Source organism: Tachyglossus aculeatus, chromosome 12 (assembly GCF_015852505.1).
Source record: "Tachyglossus aculeatus isolate mTacAcu1 chromosome 12, mTacAcu1.pri, whole genome shotgun sequence".
NCBI lineage: Eukaryota > Metazoa > Chordata > Mammalia > Monotremata > Tachyglossidae > Tachyglossus > Tachyglossus aculeatus.
The window spans coordinates 35,848,320-35,866,744 of NC_052077.1; the positions used below are offsets into that span (position 1 = coordinate 35,848,320).

The 18,425-nt window shown below is 41.2% G+C and overlaps 1 protein-coding gene and 1 non-coding gene across 3 annotated transcripts in view; one reads left to right on the forward strand and one right to left on the reverse strand.

Annotated features, from left to right (window-relative positions):
- Positions 1–18,425, forward strand: part of GALNTL6 (polypeptide N-acetylgalactosaminyltransferase like 6) — a 775,084-nt gene that overhangs the window by 479,126 nt on the left and 277,533 nt on the right. The gene's annotated exons all lie outside the window — the stretch shown is intronic.
- LOC119935968 lies at positions 10,498–10,635 on the reverse strand. The gene has a single exon (XR_005453563.1). It is a non-coding gene; the product is annotated as a small nucleolar RNA SNORA7 (small nucleolar RNA).

Sequence of the window (18,425 nt, forward strand, 5' to 3'; positions counted from 1 at the left end):
GTAAAATGGGGAATAAAGACTGTGAGCTGCATGTGGGACAGCAACTGGGTCCAACCTGAGAAACTGGTATCTACCCCAGTGCTTAGTACAGTGCTCTACACACAGTAAACCTTTAATAAATAAAATTGATTGAAGTTTATTTGTAACTACTTTCAGGCAATGTTGAGAGTTAAGTACTGAAGGAAATGAAAAAGTCTGTGGGCTCTCCAAAGCATTTTACAGACTATTAAAAAGTGATTTGAGCAACAAGAGAGAAAAATTATCTAGCTTCTTGAGGGCAGGGATCAGGTCTACTAACTTTATACTATTGATTGATGACAATATTAAAATTCCACTGCCTCTAGCAAACCTCCCTTGATTAATCAAAATGGCCTTCTCTAACATGGTTTTTATACCTTCAATGGTGATGTATTTGATGTGCTATTTATCTTTAACGAAGTGATTGTCACCATCACTTTTAAACTGAATAAAAACTCTCAGTTGATGTTATTAATCTAATCCAAATTAGTTTGACACACTTCTTATAATATCTGAAGGAGGACCAAATATATTCAGATTTGGGGTTCAAAAAGTTATTTAATGAAAGTACATAATAATTGTGGTATTTGTTAATTCCTGTACTTAACATTGGAGTGGGCACAAGCAAATTGGGTTGGACACACCCCTTGTCCCATGTGGGGCTCACCATTTCCATCCCCATTTTACAGATGAGGTAACTAAGGCACAGAGAAGTGAAGTGACTTGTCCAAGGTCACACAGCAGATAAGTGGCAGAGCTGGGGTTAGAAACTCACTTTTAAGAACCCACTTGAAAGTCTTGGTATCAGGCAGAGTTTTAATATTTGCAATAATGGAAATCTTCAAGGCCAACCATTTTTCCCAGACATGCTAAGGTTTACTTTGAGAAGTGTGGGATAATCAATTAATAGGGTGGGTGATTGTTTCATTTCAAGCAATCTTGATTTTTATATGAAATCTAGAATTCCCATTGATTGTGGAGTTGGTGAATGGAAGGAACTGCCATTTATCAGATAAAAAGTTTCTGTTATTGGGTTAGCCTCCCAGACCGTATTGCTACAAATAATTACCTGAGCTACAGCTGGGACTGTGGCTATGAAATGTCTAAGGATATGAAGTAAAAATGATTCTTCATTCGTCACCTCCTAACAGTGTTCTTCTCCCTGCTCACCTACTTCCTTGCTTAGGCTATTCCCTAATAAATTTGGTTTTTAGGGGCTTTCTGAATGTTACACACTGAAGCAACGTGGCTCAGTAGAATGAGCACAGTCTTTGGAGTCAGAGGTCATGGGTTCAAATTCTGGCTCCACCACTTGTCAGCTGTGTGACTTTGGGCAAGTCACTTCACTTCTCTGTACCTCAGTTACCTCATCTGAAAAATGGGGATTAAGATTGTGAGCCCCACATGGGTCAACCTGATCACCTTGTAACCTCCCCAGCCCTTAGAACAGTGCCTTGCACATAGTAAGCACTTAACAAATGCTATTATTATTATTACAAAGTTCTGAGTAGATAAAAATATAATCAGTTTGGACACAGTCCCTGTCCCACATCAGGCTCAGTCGAAATAGGAGGAGAGCAGATATTTACCCCTATTTTACACTCATTTTTAGAAATGAGGAACTGAGGTTTGAGAAGTGAAGTGACTTGCCCAAGGTCTCACAGCAGGCAAATGATGGAGTCGTTTTTAGACTGTGAGCCCACTGTTGGGTAGGGACTGTCTCTATATGTTGCCATTTTTTACTTCCCAAGCGCTTAGTACAGTAAGCACAGTAAGCGCTCAATAAATACGATTGATGATGTCAGGATTAGAACCCAGGTCCTTCTGACTCCCAGCCTCGTGCTCTTTCCTCTAGGCCATGCTACTTGTCTGAAATTCTCTTCTTCCCCATTCCCACTAGACCTCTGGTGGTAGAAGCAGTATGGCCTAGTAGAAAGAGCATCGGCCTGTGAGTTGCAAGTGGGTTCTAATCCTGTCTCCAACACACGTCTGCTCTGTGACCTTGAACAAGTCATCTAACTTCTCTGGGCCTCAGTTACCTCAGCTGTAAAATGGGGATTAAGACTGTAAGCCCTCCTTGGGACAGGAAGTGTGTCTGACCTGATTACCTTGTATCTACCTCAGCACTTAGTGCTTGGCACAAGCACTTAACAAATACTACAATTATTATTATTACCTGTCTTCAAAGTCCTCAAAAATCTTAACTTTGAAAATGTGCCTTTCTCCATTAAATCAGACTGGTGGATGTAGGGATTAGAAGATGGAGGTTCTGGGAGGAGGAGGAGAATGATTAGAATGAATCAACCAACCAGTGGTAGTTATTGAGTACTTATGGAGTGCAGAGCACTGTGCTAAATGTTTAGAAGAGTGGGGTGAATTGGTAGATATGATACCTGACTGCAAAGAACTTGAATTCTAATTGGGAGGGAGTTGGAGCTTCTTCATTCATTCATTCAATCGTATTTATTGAGCACGTACTGTGTGTAAGTGCTTAGAAAGTACAATTCAGCAACAGAGACAATGTCTGCCCACAACTTTATGTGTCAGGAGAGTGGAGATTGGTGGTTTTGAGTAGAGTGTCTTTGAAGTAGTACAACTCTTCTACTGTACTTGACCTATGGTGTGGTAACTGAACCAAGAGGAAGCTGAGAGGTTTTTTTCAGAGGTGAAAGCAGAAGCTATTGCTCCCACCATTGAGGCTGTCCACCAGTTTCCTGGGGTCAGCTGCTCAAGAAAGTAGTTATGATTTCTCAGATTTTTCCATTAGGGTGAAATCCACAGAGCCTCGAGGAGAAAAAAGTGGTGGTTTAACTGGTTTCAAGGTCTCAGTGAAGAAACCCATCCATCATAATAAATGTTACCAAGGGCAATAAATGTAAATGATAGTTTTATGAAGTAAGTGGAAGAGGACTAAATGCATCTGTGGCCAGTGTCAGAAGCGCAAGGAACACGATCCTATAGATCGTCTTGTCTTTGAGTTCAGGGGGTCTTTACCTAAGTAATCTTATAGATTTTTCATAATTAAAACTGAGGAAAAGACATTCTGGAGAATTGGGGTCAAACTACACCCAGATGGATGTGTACACTCTAGGCCTTGACTGGATTCCAGAACTGGAGACATATTTCCAGGCAAGCAACAGCAGAGGAAAATGATGTTTATTGCACTCACACCCCTAATATTTTAGAAAACTTTGAAGGTAGGCTTCCATTAAGAGATTTGGTCCAGGGATATGTAAGGAGCACCACCTGAGTTAAACATTTTTTATTTATTTTTAAAATCTTGTAAAAGATTGCCCAAATAGGAATTAGAATTACTGTTTTTCCCCATTAATGGGATTCATAAAGTCATGGGTTCTAATCCTGACTTACCACTTGTCAGCTCTGTGACCTTGAACAAGTTGCTTAACTTCTCTGTACCTCAGTTCCCTCATGTGTATAATGGGGACTAAGACTGTGAGCCCCATGTGGGATAGGGATTATGTCCAACCCAACTATCTTGTATCTACTCCAGCACTTAGAACAATGCCTGGAACATAGTAAGTGCTTAACAAATACCATAATCATTATTATTACTATTATTTCATTCCAGCAGTGAGCATGAAATGAGGTTAAAGAGGATGCTAAGACACAAAAGGTGGAGTCACATGGTTTCTGTCAGGATCCCTTCTCAAAACTGAAACTTATGTGACTAACCTAGGGAAAGGCCTTTTTTATAGAAAGAGGGAGACAATGTAGCAGAGGCCCAATAACTTTCATGGTACAATTGGATGATGAGATTTTAACATCCAGAAAGAACCGAGAATTGAGTCCATGTATGATTAAATTGAACTGCCTCCTTGTCTCTGACTTTGTTGTCTCCATTTTGATCACTTCCGTCTACTTGGGTAGTGTAGAGACATCTTTTAGGGTTCTAGATCCTCGAAACTATAATTAGGGACAGAAAAATAATATACCTAGAAGGAATCCAGAAACCGAATGTATTTATTGAGCACCAACTATGTGGCAGAGCACTATATTAAGCACATTGGAGCATAAAATAAAATTAGAAGACTTGGTCCCTACCCTGAAGAGAAGAAGCTGCGTGGCCTAGTGGTTAAAGCCTGGGCCCGAGAGTCAGAAGGACCTGGGTTCTAATCCTGACTCTGCCACATGTCTGTCTACCCCAGCAGTTAGAATAGTGCTTGGCACATAGCGCTTAACAAGTACCATAAAGGTTATTATTATTACCTATTTTTTCGATAAATATATCTCTCTTCCTCATTCTAGAGAGGCTGTTTTATTTCTTTAAGCTCATAAAATCATTTCTCCTAGCCAGGTGGATTTAGTTTCAAGTCTAACATTCTTCTGGAGTTCCTCTGTGACTCTTATTTTAGGATCCATCACTGTTTGATTCTACGGTGTTTCTCAATTCTATTGCAATTGTGTGCATCAAGCGGATCTCAAATGCTGCTACTTAATCTTCATGTAAATCAAAATTATTGGATCAGCCTAACAATTCTATAGTAAAAATATTACTTATGCCTAGTGAGTTGCTTAATGAGAACTAAAAATAACATGGCAGTATGTAACAGGTTCTGACTGTGTTCTCCTTGTTCAGTCGTTAAGGATATTTACCAGTCTTATAATGGGATTTGTTCTGCCAGGGACACTGTTAACTCTGCAAGATGCTTCTCCAGCTCAGTGAATTCTCCTGAGAACTTTTTTCACTTTCCTTCCAGGGCCTGGAAGGAAAATTCACAAGAGAAATGCATGCATTAGCATAAATGAATCCTCAGGTTTTTATGGGAGGAAAATGTTTGCATTTCTAAGTTGGATTCGTCATTTTTGAGTTTCATGGTGGGGAGTAGCTCCACTGCCTTAAAATCTTCCTATTAGTAAATATCTGTTGCCTGGGAAACGGGGGGAAAAATCATCCTTTGAAGATTATACTGTTTTATAGTATATAAACACTTATGAAGCTTTAGTAAGTGCACATTTACTTTGGAGTAGAATTATTTCATTATTGTCCTATATCCCAGAAAATACTAAAACTAAATTTCCGGTGGTAGAAAAGTGCAATAACAGGTATCGGAGCGCTCAGCTTGCATCTGATCTAATTCAATCCAGGCAGGTAATAAAAGCTAGGAAGTCGGGATGGAAACTGGCATGAACTGCGCATCTTTCTATCTTGAAATGGCATAATTGATTACTCTTCACTGCCCAACTCCTTTCTTAGGGGAGAAGAATTGAGCCCATTCTGACAGCTTCAAGCAGTCTTCTAAGGACATCTATCATCAACTTCAGCATCATTTCAAAGTTTCTTTTGTTTGTGATGCTTTGAAAGGAAAATCCTTTGCCTTAGTGAACTTTTCCAGTTTGTATCAGGCCTTTTCTACTGCAGAGCCTAGAGCATAAAGTAGGATGCCTTGCTTTTCTTATGTCGACATGATCTGAAGCTGACATTTCTTTATTGCTTTGTGCACTAGGAATGAATTACCCATATTGAACACCTGCACCGATATTATTTTTAGCAGCAGGACAATTATACCCACTTAAAGGTCTTGGAGATGTACTAGACCGAAGTCATGGGGAGGTGAAATTTACAAGAAAACTTCCCTGGCCAAGATTTTCTTAGGAATCTTAAGGCAATTTCCTAAGTTTTTTCCTCTGGTACTTGCTGACAGGGGCTAAATATCCCACTCTGTCCTTTGTGCTGTGGTGATGCGGGAGAGTTGGAGAGGGTACATGGTGAGGTTGAATTATAAGGTTCATCTTACATCCCGGCTCCACCATTGGTCTGCTGTGTGACCTTGGGCAAGTCACTTAACTTCTCTTTGCCTCTGTTACCTCATCTGTTAAATGGGATTGAGACTGTGAGCCCCTCATGGTACAGGGACTGCATCCAACCCGATTTGTTTGCATCCACCGGTGCTTAATAAAGCTCCTTGCACATAGTCAGCACTTATATGTCTTAATAATTATTCCACTTGTTAGCATCAAAGCCACTGACCTACCATTGAATAATTCAAAGTCAATATGTGATCCCGAGGACTCCTGCATCTTGTCCTGTGAGTTTCAGCCCCTGCAAAACACTACCAGCTTATTATTACTAATAATAATAATAATAACAATAATAATAAATGTGGAATGTAATGGCTTTCATAGCCATTCACTGTGCCATTTTCCCATCTCTAACTTATTTGAATGTCCATCTCCCTCTCTAGACTGTAAGCTCCTTCTGGGAAGGGAACATGTTACCAACTCAAATTGTGCTATCCCAAGCCCTTAATACAGTGCTCTGCACACAGGAGGCACTCAGTAAACACCATTGAATTATTGATTACTGAGCACTGCGTTAAGCCTGGAGTAGATACAAGGTAATCAGGCCAGACACAGTCCCTGTCCCTCTTTGGGCTTATAGTCTAAGTAGGAGGGAGAACAGGTATTTCATCCTCATTTTACAGATGAGGAAACTGAATCACAGAAAAGTTGAGTGACTGGCCCAAGGTCACCCAGCAGGCAAGTGGCAGGGCCAGAATTAGAACCTGGGTCCTCTGACTCCTAGGTTGGTGCTCTTTCCATTAGGCCACACTGCTACTCATTTTAGCCAGTCCCAGCTCCAAGAGCCTTTATAGAGATGCCCAATAAGCTGAAATGAAGTGCTGACTGAAACAGCTCAACAAGGAACAACTCCATGTCTTGTCTTATTCTATAGAGTTGTCTCCGACCCAAAGCGACGCCATGGGCATATCTCTCCCAGAAAGCCCCACCTCCATCTGCAGTTGTTCTGGTGATGGATCCATAGAGTTTTCTTGGTAAAAATACAGAAGTGGTTTACCGTTCCCTCCTTCCACTCAGTAAACATGTCTCCACCCTAATCTCTCCCATGCTGCTGTTGCTCAGCACAGGTGAGTTTTGACTTGTAGCAGATTGCCTTCCACTTGCTAGCCACTGGCCAAGCTAGGAATGGAATGGATATGGCTCTGCTTGACTCTTCCTCCTGTAGCCAAGGCTGGTAGATGACTGAAAACTCTCCTGGTGCAACACTGCAAGGGACTCCAACTCCCTAGGTGGAGGGTTTTGTAGCCAGTAATAAACTAAGGCCTCATCTCCTGTGTGGACAGCTCCTTCAGCTGCTCCAGTTGATGTTTGACCAGTCAGACAATATTTACTGAGTCCAGAGAGTGTGCTGAACTTTGTACTAAACATTTGGGGAGAATAAAATAGAATACACATGATCCCTGCCCTCAAGGAACTTAGTCAAGCCTGAGGAGGGAAAAGACCAAAATAATTTGCAGAAAAGAAGGAAGAAAAGTCGATACATATAGAAGTCAATGCAGTCAATGGTATTTGAGTGCTTACTTTGAGCAGAACACCATATTTATTGATCAATCATCCGGGTTCCTGTAATTAGGGAGACTCTGCTCACCTACCATGCATTCATTCATTCAATCATATTTATTGAGTGCTTACTGTGTGCAGAGCACTGCACTAAGCACTTGGGTAGAGATGGTCCCTACCCAACAATGGGCTCACAGTCTAAAAGGGGGAGAGAGACAACAAAACAAAACATGTAGCTACCACAAATCAATCAATCATTTGTATTGATTGAGCACTTATTGTGTGCAAAACACTGTACTAAGTGCTTGGGAGAATACAATACAACAACAAACAGTTGCAGTGCCAGACCAAAATGAGCTCACTGTAAATGGCCATGTGCCGCTCCCCAGAAATCCAACAGGCAATGCCGCACCTAGCAAAACACTGACTCTTTTCATTCATTCATCCAGTCATATTTATTGAGTGCTTACTGTGTGCAGAGCACTGTACTAAGCACTTGAAAAGTACAATTCAGCAACAGAGACAATCCCTTCCTAACAACAATCTCACAGTCTCCACCTTCCTTCTGCTAGACTGTAAGCTCATTTTGGGCAGGGAATGTGTCTGCTAATTCTGCTGTACTTTCCAAGTGCTTAGTACAATGCTCTGCAGATAGTAAGTGCTCAATAAATACCGTTAATTGATTGTATTGCCCCATCCCCTCATGTGTCTCCCTGTCTCCTCACTCAGAATCTTGCCAGGGTGTCCCAACTCTGAAATTGTATCAGCCACTCGCTTCTGGTGATCCTCTCAATGTCTTCCAGATTCCATTTCTGCAAGCTGGAAGGCTCCTCTGTCATCTTTCCCGTCAAGCTGCACATTGCTGCAGGAAAGAAAGGGAGTGTTAATTAAGACATTGGCACAGGAAACTTCCTGGGGAATAAAATTAATATGTAACACAGCGAGGCTATGGAGACCTGTGCATTATCAAAAATCGCAACAGCCTATGAATGTTAATGCAGCTAATGAAGACATGTTTTTGATTGCTGAACATAAAATTACCTCAGGAAGAAGGCAGAGAGGGATAAGAGGAAAAGAAAACTGGTTTGTCAGTACCAGGAATTTACGTGTTAATGAAGTGTACTGTCTTGTGATACTTCTGTGGTTCCTCACGAGGTGGATGGTGAGAGTTTCAACTCTAAACTTGGGAGGGTAACTGTAAGCTCCCTGTGGGCAGAGTTCATGCTGACTAGCTCTCCCAAGCACTTAGTACAGTGCACTACCCACATTAAGTGCTCAGTAAGTACAATTGATTGATTGCTAGCTAGACTTGAAGGTGATTTACCTCAGTGACACCACACGACTCAATGAGTAAGATGGTAACAAAGTTATCCTATGTCTTTGTAATCATGGCTGTAGAAAGCATATGGGAAACAGCATAAAATTTCCAATCAGTAAAGTCTGTTGACATTCCACGTAAACCTCCTTTACCCTTGAGTTTGTCATCTGAAACATTTTTGATGTTTTTCCTAACTTCTTTAGAGGATGTGTGGAAGATCAGATTCCTATTGTAAAGATAAATTTTTTTCCTATGTGTAAAGAAAGTGTCAGGGTTGGAGATCACAGGATTTAATCAGGTTGGTGAATGTCTTTATTGGTTAAGATCCTGAGACCTGTCAGAGGTCCTTTAGTGTCTCTACTGATGAAAGCCTATGTAAAGGAATGGTAGGAAAAAATCCAATTGGGAAACCAGAATATTGCTTATTCCACTTGTTAGCAGCTGGATCTATGTGTCTGGGTTTCTGCAGCTGAACAGTAAGAATATTGACATGCTGCATAGTCAATTGTAAGAGTGTAAAATTAATAATATTTTAGAGCGATTGTATTATGTGCTTGTCTCCTTATGCTGTCGAGTCATCTCCGACCCACCACGGACGCATCTCTCCCAGAATTCATTCATTCAATCATATTTATTGAGCACTTACTGTGTGCAGAGCACTGTACTAAGTGCTTGGGAAGTACAAGTTGGCAACATATAGAGATGGTCCCTATCCAACAACGGGCTTGCAGTCTAGAAGGGGGAGACAGAAAACAAAATGTGGACAGGTGTCAAATCATCAGAACAAATAGAATTAAAGCTAAATGCACATCATTAACAAAATAAATAGAATAGTAAATATGTACAAGTTAAATAGAGTAATAAATCTGTACAAGCATATACAGATGTTGTGGGGAGGGGAAGGAGGTAGGGTGGGGGGATGGGGAAGGGGAGAGGGAAAAGGGGGCTCAGTCTGGGAAGGCCTCCAGGAGGAGGTAAGGTCTCAGTAGGGCTTTGAAGGGAGGAAGAGAGCAGGCTTGGTGGATATGTGGAAGGAGGGCATTCCAGGCCAGGGAGAGGACGTGGGCTGGGGGTTGATGGCGGGACAGGTGAGAACGAGGTACAGTGAGGAGGTTAGCGGCAGAGCAATGGGGAGTGCAGGCTGGGCTGGAGAAGGAGAGAAGGGAGGTGAGGTAGGAGGGGGCGAGGTGATGGACAGCCTTGAAGCCAAAAGTGAGGAGTTTTTGCTTGATGTGTAAGTTGACAGACAGCCACTGAAGATTTTTGAGGAGGGGAGTAACATGCCCAGAGCGTTTCTGCACAAATATGATCCGGGCAGCAGCATAAAGTATAGACTGAAGTGGGGAGAGACAGGAGGATGGGAGATCAGAGAGGAGGCTGATGCAGTAATCCAGTCGGGATAAGATGAGAGATTGAACCAGCAAGGTAGCGGTTTGGATGGAGAGGAAAGGGCAGATCTTGGTGATGTTGTGGAGGTGAGACGGGCAGGTTTTGGTGACGGATTGGATGTGAGGGGTGAACGAGAGAGCGGAGTTGAGGATGACAGCAAGATTGCAGGCTTGTGAGACGAGAAGCATGGTAGTGCTGTCTACAGTGACGGGAAAGTCACAGAGAGGGTGGAGTTTGGGAGGGAAGATAAGGAGTTCAGTCTTGGACATATTGAGTTTTAGATGGTGGGCAGACCAGAATGTCCCACCTCCATCTGCAGTCATTCTGGTTGTGCATCCATAGAGTTTTCTTGGTAAAAATATGTAAGTGGTTTACCATTGCCTCCTTCTATACAATAGTCTCCACCCTCAACTCTCTCAGATGCTGCTGCTGTCCAGCACAGGTGAATTTTGACTTGTAGCAGATTGCCTTCCACTCGCTAGCCACTGGCCAAGCTAGGAATGAAATGGATATGCCTCTGCTTGACTCTCTCTCCCATAGTCGAGATTGGTAGAGAACTGGAAACTCTCCAGGTGTGACCCGGAGAGGAAACTCAATGCTTACTGTAAGTCAAAAACTCTGCTTGGGTAGATACAAGATAAATCGGGCATAGTCTCTGTTCTACATGAGCTCCCAATCTAAGCTGGAGGGAGAGTGGAAGACAGATATTAATATGAATAAATATATTGTTTGTACATTAGAGCTGTCAGACTGAGTAGACAGTGAATGAAGGGAGCAAATCCGGGTAACACAGAAGGGAATGGGCAAAAAGGAAATGAGGGCTTAGGAAAGACCTCTTGGAGATGTGCTTTCAAGAAGGCTTTGAAGGCGGGGAGTGTATTTTCTGTCAGATATGAAGAGGAAGGGTGATCCTGGCCTCTTGGAGGAGATGTGCCTTCAAGAAGGCTTTCTGCCAATATGGAGCTTACAGTTAGTGGGTTAGACAGACATTAAAATCTATTACAGAAAGGAAAAGTGGCAGAGTGTAGAAATAGAACTCAGCAGTCAGAAGAATGTTTCATCTTCTGACCCCTATTTCCAGACTCTTTCCACTAGACCACACTTAAATAAGAATTGAATGCTGTTAACTTAAAGAACTGAAATGCTACAAAATAAATCCTGCTTTGTCAAAATTCTCCCCTAACAACTTGATATTACCATCATCCAACCCCTGAACCACGACACAGTTATTTCCCCGGTCTGTTTTGCACATCCCATGCAAGTAGATAAATAATGAGAATTATTTCAAATGACACTAGAGCTGAAAAGGATAAGTGTATTTTATTGATTGAAGTGGGGAAAATGATGGTGTGCCATCTCTTATGGTTCTTGAAGTGGGCAGAGGAGAATGTTAAAAATAGAAAGCTCTTCCCATGAGAGAAGTTTCAACATTGAAGAAAAATCAGCATCACACTCTTAAGAAGATCACAAAATGATAACTTTGAGACAAACTCAAAGAGTTACTGTTCTGGGCACATCCCAGCTGCACTGTTGTATCAGTTTCCTCAGTGGCTTCCCTGCCTCCAGCCTCTTTGCTCTCCAACCTGTATTGTACAAATGATTTTCCTGAAACAACTCTCAGCATGAGTATGCTCCTCAAAACCTTCCATTGGCTCCCTGAGTCCCTTGGCATCAAGCAAAAATGCTCTCAATTGGATTTAAGGTTCTCTCCCTCCTCTTTCTCTTACTCTACTTACTCTCTTACTCAATATTCTCTTTGATTACTTCCAAGCTAAGCTTCTGCTTCTTCCTTAATTTGGAGGAGGAAGACTTGTTTATCTAGCAATCAACCAATGGTATTTTATTTTGTGCTTATTGTGTGCAGAGCACTATACTAAGTGCTTGGGAGAGTACAATAGAGTTGGTAAACACATTCCCTGCCCACAGCGAGCTTACGGTCTAAAGGGGAAAGTACTCACTTTCCAAACACTACACTAAGCGCTGGGGTAAAGACAAGATAATCAGGTTGAACATAGTCCCTGTCCCGGATGGGGCTTACAGTCTTAGTAAGAGAGAGTAGGATTTAATCCCCATTTTATAGATGAGGAAACAGGCACAGAGAAGTGAAGTGTCTTGCCCAAGGTCATGCAGTGGACAAGTGGTGGAGCCAGGATTTAGAACTCAGGTCCTCTGATTCCAAGGCCCCTGCTCTTTCCACTAGGCCATGAAATTTTAATTCTCAATGCCTCCTCTTCTATATTTCCAACTTGCAACTATTTTTGCACCCAAATTCTTCATAACACAGCCCTCCCAATTTTCAAGATCCACTGTCTCCATCAGGTTTTCCCCAATGACTTCTCAGCATCCCAATCATTATAACCCCATTAGCCATATCTACATTTAATCGTCACCTTATACTTCTCAACATTTATGTAATCATATCTTCAATTGTTCACTTATGCATTTTAATTACTCTCCTTGTGAATACTTATAGGTCTGTCTCCCCAGTTAGAATGTAAGCCCCTTGTAGGTAGGAAGTATACACTTGGTTTGCACTTCCCACGTGCTGCATACATTGCATTGCACCCCATTTGCTAACTCTGCTATCACTCCTACTTGAAAGAATGTACATAAGTTTTTTGTTAAGAAAATCACTGTTTCTGGTAGAAGACATTATATACAAGATATATGAGGAAAAGCTAGGCACATTTTAAATTAGCCCAAACTAGAGTATGCATTAAAAACGTATTTTCCATTTAAGAATCTCCCAGTCTGCTAAATGGGGCAGAAAATGAGGGTTGGGATAGGGGAGGGAGAGGTGAAAGACAGCAAATGTCTGAAATGTTTTCTTAGTTTGGAAGGCACAGAAGCTAGTGGGTTTATGCTGTGTGGTGAACATAATTTTTTATTATAAAAGTGAAGCAGGCAATAAGAAATCCCTCCAGTTTTCAAGGCATGGGTAAATTTGATTAAAAAAAAATTGATTCACCATTTATCTGGGATGTATGCCTCTACTGTATATTCTTTCCTGGAAGTCTTATGAATGACTCACAAGTCAAATATTAGGTTTCATATCACTCTGTCTCTGTGTTCTAAACACAGACAAGATGATTATGAAGTCACCTCACCTATTTTCCCACCTTTGATAAAGATGATCCTAAACCATCTCAGCTTATTGTTCATTTATGGGCTCTGAAGTACCAACCAAGAGTTCAGTTTCATTTGTAACTCTGTTTTCTGTGATGTCACCCAATCTCCTTTGATTCCTTTAGTAGTTTGGTCGACTATCTCCTTGTACCACATCTCAGGTTCAAACAATGTGAAATCATTCTACACTTCCCCAACTCAACAAAAGAGCAGATAAGAGATGCAAGAAAACTTTTCTAGGATTTTCTCTCAAATATCCAAACAAGTTTTCATATATTTCTAGTATTTTTTTTCAATCTTCTGGAAGAATGATTCAATCAATCGTACTTTTAGGCACTTACTTTGTGCACAGCATTGTACCAACTGCTTGGGAGAGGACAATATAACAGAGTTGCATTTTGTTATTACCCATGCCCTGAAATCCATAAATAGTTCAGTAATAAAATGGAAAAAAACTGCAAGCCCAAGGAGACTTTGAAATCACAGAATTCTTTTTTAGACTAAAAGTCATGATACAGTCGCAGATCTGGGAAGCTTCCCTTTGGCATGGGTAGTTTTCACCCGCAGGATTCACTCGTTGCTGTTGAAAATTATTTTTATCCTTTGTTTCTGAATTTTTCTTAGTCATGGTTGGTCTAGGCTTGAGAGGGAAGAAAGAGAAAGACCCTAAGGATCAGAACTTATTTTCCCACATCCATGGTTGTCTTGGGAAACTAAAAAATGGAAGTGTGTTGATCATGTGATCCTTGAATTGATGCTGCTGCTATTCCAAACTGAGAATGGGGTCAAAAGAGAGAATATCCACTGAGCAAGCACTATATTCTTGGAATGGCATTAAATGCATCAGGTGATCTGTAGATAATCGGGAGACTAATGCCCTTATTCACTCCAGTTCCAGCCTCATTATTGTCACCTTGTTGGTTCTTGATTGTACTATATTGGTTTTACATATATTTGCCACCAATTTATCTGCTTATTTTTTGAGGCATTTAAGTGCTTACTGTGTGTCAAACACTATCTAAGAGCTGGGGTATGTACAGGTTAATTAGGTCAGACACAGACTGTGAGCCCTAGGTGGGACAGGTACCAAGTAGGAGGGAGAAGAGGTATCCCCATTTTACAGCTGAGGAAATCGAGGCCCAAAGAAGTGAAGTGATTTTCCCAAGATCATACAGCAAGCAACAGGCAGAGCCAGGACTAGAACTGAGACCCTTCTAATAATAATAATGATTATGGTATTTGTTAAGCACTCACTATGTGCCAAGCACTGTTCTAAGTGCTGGGGTAGACATAAGGTAAGCAGGTTGTCCCAGGTGAGGCTCTCAGTCTTAATCCCCATTTTACAGGTGAGGTAACTGAGGCACAGAGAAGCTAAGTGACTTGCCCAAAGTCACACAGCTGACAAGTGGTGGAGCCAGGACTCCCAGGACTTCAAAATTCCAGGCCCGTGCTCTTGCCACCGGGTTATGTCACTTCTCTGCTTATTTTTATTAACTCTATGATTTCATACTCTAAACATATTAGATATTTCTTTTCTGTCTGTGGCAGTGTTATATCCCTTCCCCACCCCAATACAAGAGTAAGCTCCTTGGGGTCAGGAACAGGGTGTTACATTTCTAAATATTCCTTGCAAGTGTAGAACAGAGCCAAATAAATGCTAGGAGTAACGATGATGGGAATATTTTTCCACTATTTTGCTCCTGTCAATAATAATAATAATACCATTATTATTCACTAGATAAAATATAACAGCCAGTGCAGGTGTTTTTTCCTTTTTAATTGTGGGGGGGAGGGGAAGGAGCTTGTTACACATCAGAAGCCTTAGTACTTATTAAGTGCTCGTCATGAGCCCCACCCAGGAGTCCCTCATTCACAGTATCAGGTTCTTGACCTATGAGCCCTTAACCAGGGATTTGACTCCCTTATTAATTTGGGCACTCAAATGACATGTCAAAAAAGTAAACCATACACAACTGTTAGAGTGGAAAGCTTTATTTTAAACTAAAATAGGAATTAGGTGCATATGCAAACACACACACCCCTCGCCCCCCACCCCATAACTCCAGTAGTTACCAATCCAACTCGTTTGCCCAAGGCTTGGTGAAGATGATACTTTCAAGAAGTCGAACTGCCCACAGCTCATCATCATCCTGATTCAAGTCTTTGGTGCTGGGCTGCAGGTGTCTAAGTGCATGGTTTAGGTGGTTCCACGCTGGGCAAACCAAGCAAAGAGGGCCAGTTCTTTCCCCGTTTTATCCATTGTTCTGGATAAACATGGGAGCTGCTCAGGATTGCCTGCAGTCTTCCGCTCGTTCCTTAGCTCGTTACTGGGTAAACCAGAGAGAAAAGCAACCCCTTCCCCCTGGTTTATCCGGCCATGGGCATGACCTCATCGGTAGTTCTTTTCCTGACCAGCAAAGCAATTTAGCTCCTCCTTAAGCCCTCAGCTAGACAACTCAGTTCTGCTCCTCAAAACTCCTCAGAGAGACTACATTTTCTCCTCTAAATAATCCTTTGGCCGTGTTGCTCCCAGAGTCAAAAAATACACGATGGAGTCACTTTTGCCTTGTTGCTCCCCGGGGTCAATCATACAAAATGGTGTCACTCTCACTCACCACAGTGCTTACTATGGGTCAGGCACTTTACTAAGTGCTTGGGTAGATACAAGATAATCAGTTTGGACACATTCCCTGTCACACCTTGGGACCCACACTCTAGGAGGAAGAAAGATCAAATCCAACTTGTACTTCCCAAGAGCTTAGTACAGTACTCTGCACACAGTAAGCGCTCAATAAATAAGATTGAATGAATGAAATCCAAATTGTATGTTTTAGGAAACTGAGGCACAGAGAAGTTAAGTGACTTGCCTAAGGAGCCAGTATTAGAACTCAAGTCTTCTCACTCACAGGTCAATGCTCTTTCCACTAGACCCTGCTGGTTCACTCTACTTATTTTGTGTCTGTTTCTCCCACAAGAATGTAAGTCCTGTGGGCAGGATTTGTGTATTAGAAATCTGTTGCACTCTCAAAAGCACATTGTTCAGTACTCTGCACGCAGAAAATGCTTGATACCGTTGACTGTTTTAAAGCATGTCCAGTTATAATAATGTTGATTTCACATCAGATCAAGTTGGCTACATTTTCCACGATGGTTGGGTAGCCTGAAGAAACTACAGGTGCATCAGTACATTTTTACCCAAATGTATTTGTATGTGAGCCATGTTGGGAGTATGGCTAAGAATGAGATAACAAACCCTTGCGTGGAATGAGGATAAAATAAAAAACCATTGACTTCAAAGCTTGCTATTTCAGTTCCCAACAAGAAATTTTAGACCTGGACACTTTTAATCAAAGCTGATGATTTTATATTCACAATATCCTGGAGGTCAAAAACAGCACAAACCTCGTATAATTGACAGATTTTGTTTTCATAGGTCTAATGAGGAAACACTGTTTTCTTGGTTTCTAGGCAATTCTTGGTAGACGTGATTTTTTTTTTCCTTACTAATATTTACGTCTACCCGTGCAATGGTTCAGTAATTGAATTTGGTTCAGTGTAATAGTTTCTTTGGCTCTGTGAGTGTGATTTTTTTGAACACCTAGGTCCATCATTCTAGTCGCAAACTGTAAGTTTCAATTTCAGGCCGCTCTATATGCCGATGTGTAAATCAAATCTGATTAGACTTGGCTCAATCCCCCAAAAGGTGTCTGACCTTTGATAGCCTTCCCCTCTTGAAGTATAGGTGTAACACGAGTTAATATTATAGGAGGTCATTTGCTAGGAGTTGAGAATGTCCTTGGTCAAAGCCCAAAGGCCCCTAATCTATTTTAGCGACATTTCACAGAACCATTGGAATTTCAAATTTTCTTTGACTAGTCCCTGCTGCTCTCCGGTATATTCTCAAGGAACCACGGAGGCAATTCATTAGCAGCTGAAGCAGAGCTGAGACATTCGAGCTTTAAAAGGTGTTGATTGCAAAGTGAATAGAAATTCTTCTTAGGTTGCAATAGATTTGTGCTGACAAGAGAAACAACAGTTTCTGCTCTTGGAAAAGTCTAGAAGGGAAAAAAGTGTTGAAGCTTATTGTTGCTTGAAGAACTGTTTATTTAGTTTCATGGCAAAGGAATTATACCACCCTCAATTGTGTCCCAACATCATTTGTAGTGAAGTGAAGCAATCTCTTACCTTCAACAGTTAAATGCCACTGGACATTTGTGTATTTTAGTGTTTCCAGAAAACTCGAAATGTTTTGAGCCTCACAGAGCCAATTAAAGGTATATTAATTGAAGCAACATTTGGGAAAGGTGGTATGTTGTTATTACAGCATAGTTGGAATTTTGGACTTTATTTACTAAAGTCAGAGTTCCTTTGCTGATTCAAAGCACCACAGCTGTATTATTTCCAGAAATGAATATCAGGAGGGCTTCATTTTGCCAATTTGAAGAATCCTGCAGCTGTTTGGCTTAATGGAAGCTCAGTGTTGACCATGATCTGACTTGAAAATTAGAAATAATTCCTAGCTGGGGGGAAGTTGTCAGGTCCGTGGTGATTTCCTCACAATGAATATGCATGAAAGCATTCCAAGTAAATCCTCCCTTAATTTTTCTGATTGCTTAATCCCTTAATATCCCTTTTTCTTCCCTCCCACTGCTAAACTCCATTACCTCATCCAGTCATTCCTGAATCGTACTCAGACTTTTATTGACAGCATATTGGTCTCCTTACTTGTGTTGGTGTGTCCTTGGAAGTAGCTTTTCAGTAATCGATCAATTGGATTTATTGCTGAGTATAGTACTAAGTCTTGGGAGAGTCCTGAGAAAGAGGGATAAGAAAAAGGATACTATTTTGGAAAGCAAAGAACTATGGGAGCAGTTTCAAAAGCAAGGTCAGGCGTGGAAGTGAATCTAAGAAGTTCGCGAAGATAACTGCATCTCTTTGTTAAAGTAGAAGCCAGTTTTGAAGGCCTGTGCCATTTCAAAGCATACTTCAAAAGTGCTTAACCCAACTCACTTTTACAATATAATGATTCTTATAAGAACCATTTCCCCAACCTCCCCGGCTTTTACAGAAGTAATGATAATAGTAGCAATCATGGTATATGATTAGTGCTTACTATGTGCTGGTCACTGTTCTAAATTATGGTGTAGATACTGGTGTCCTACATGGGAAAACCTGATTACTTTGTATCTACCCCAGTGCTTAGAACAGTGCTTGGCACAAAGTAAGTGCTTAACAAATATTATTATTATTATTA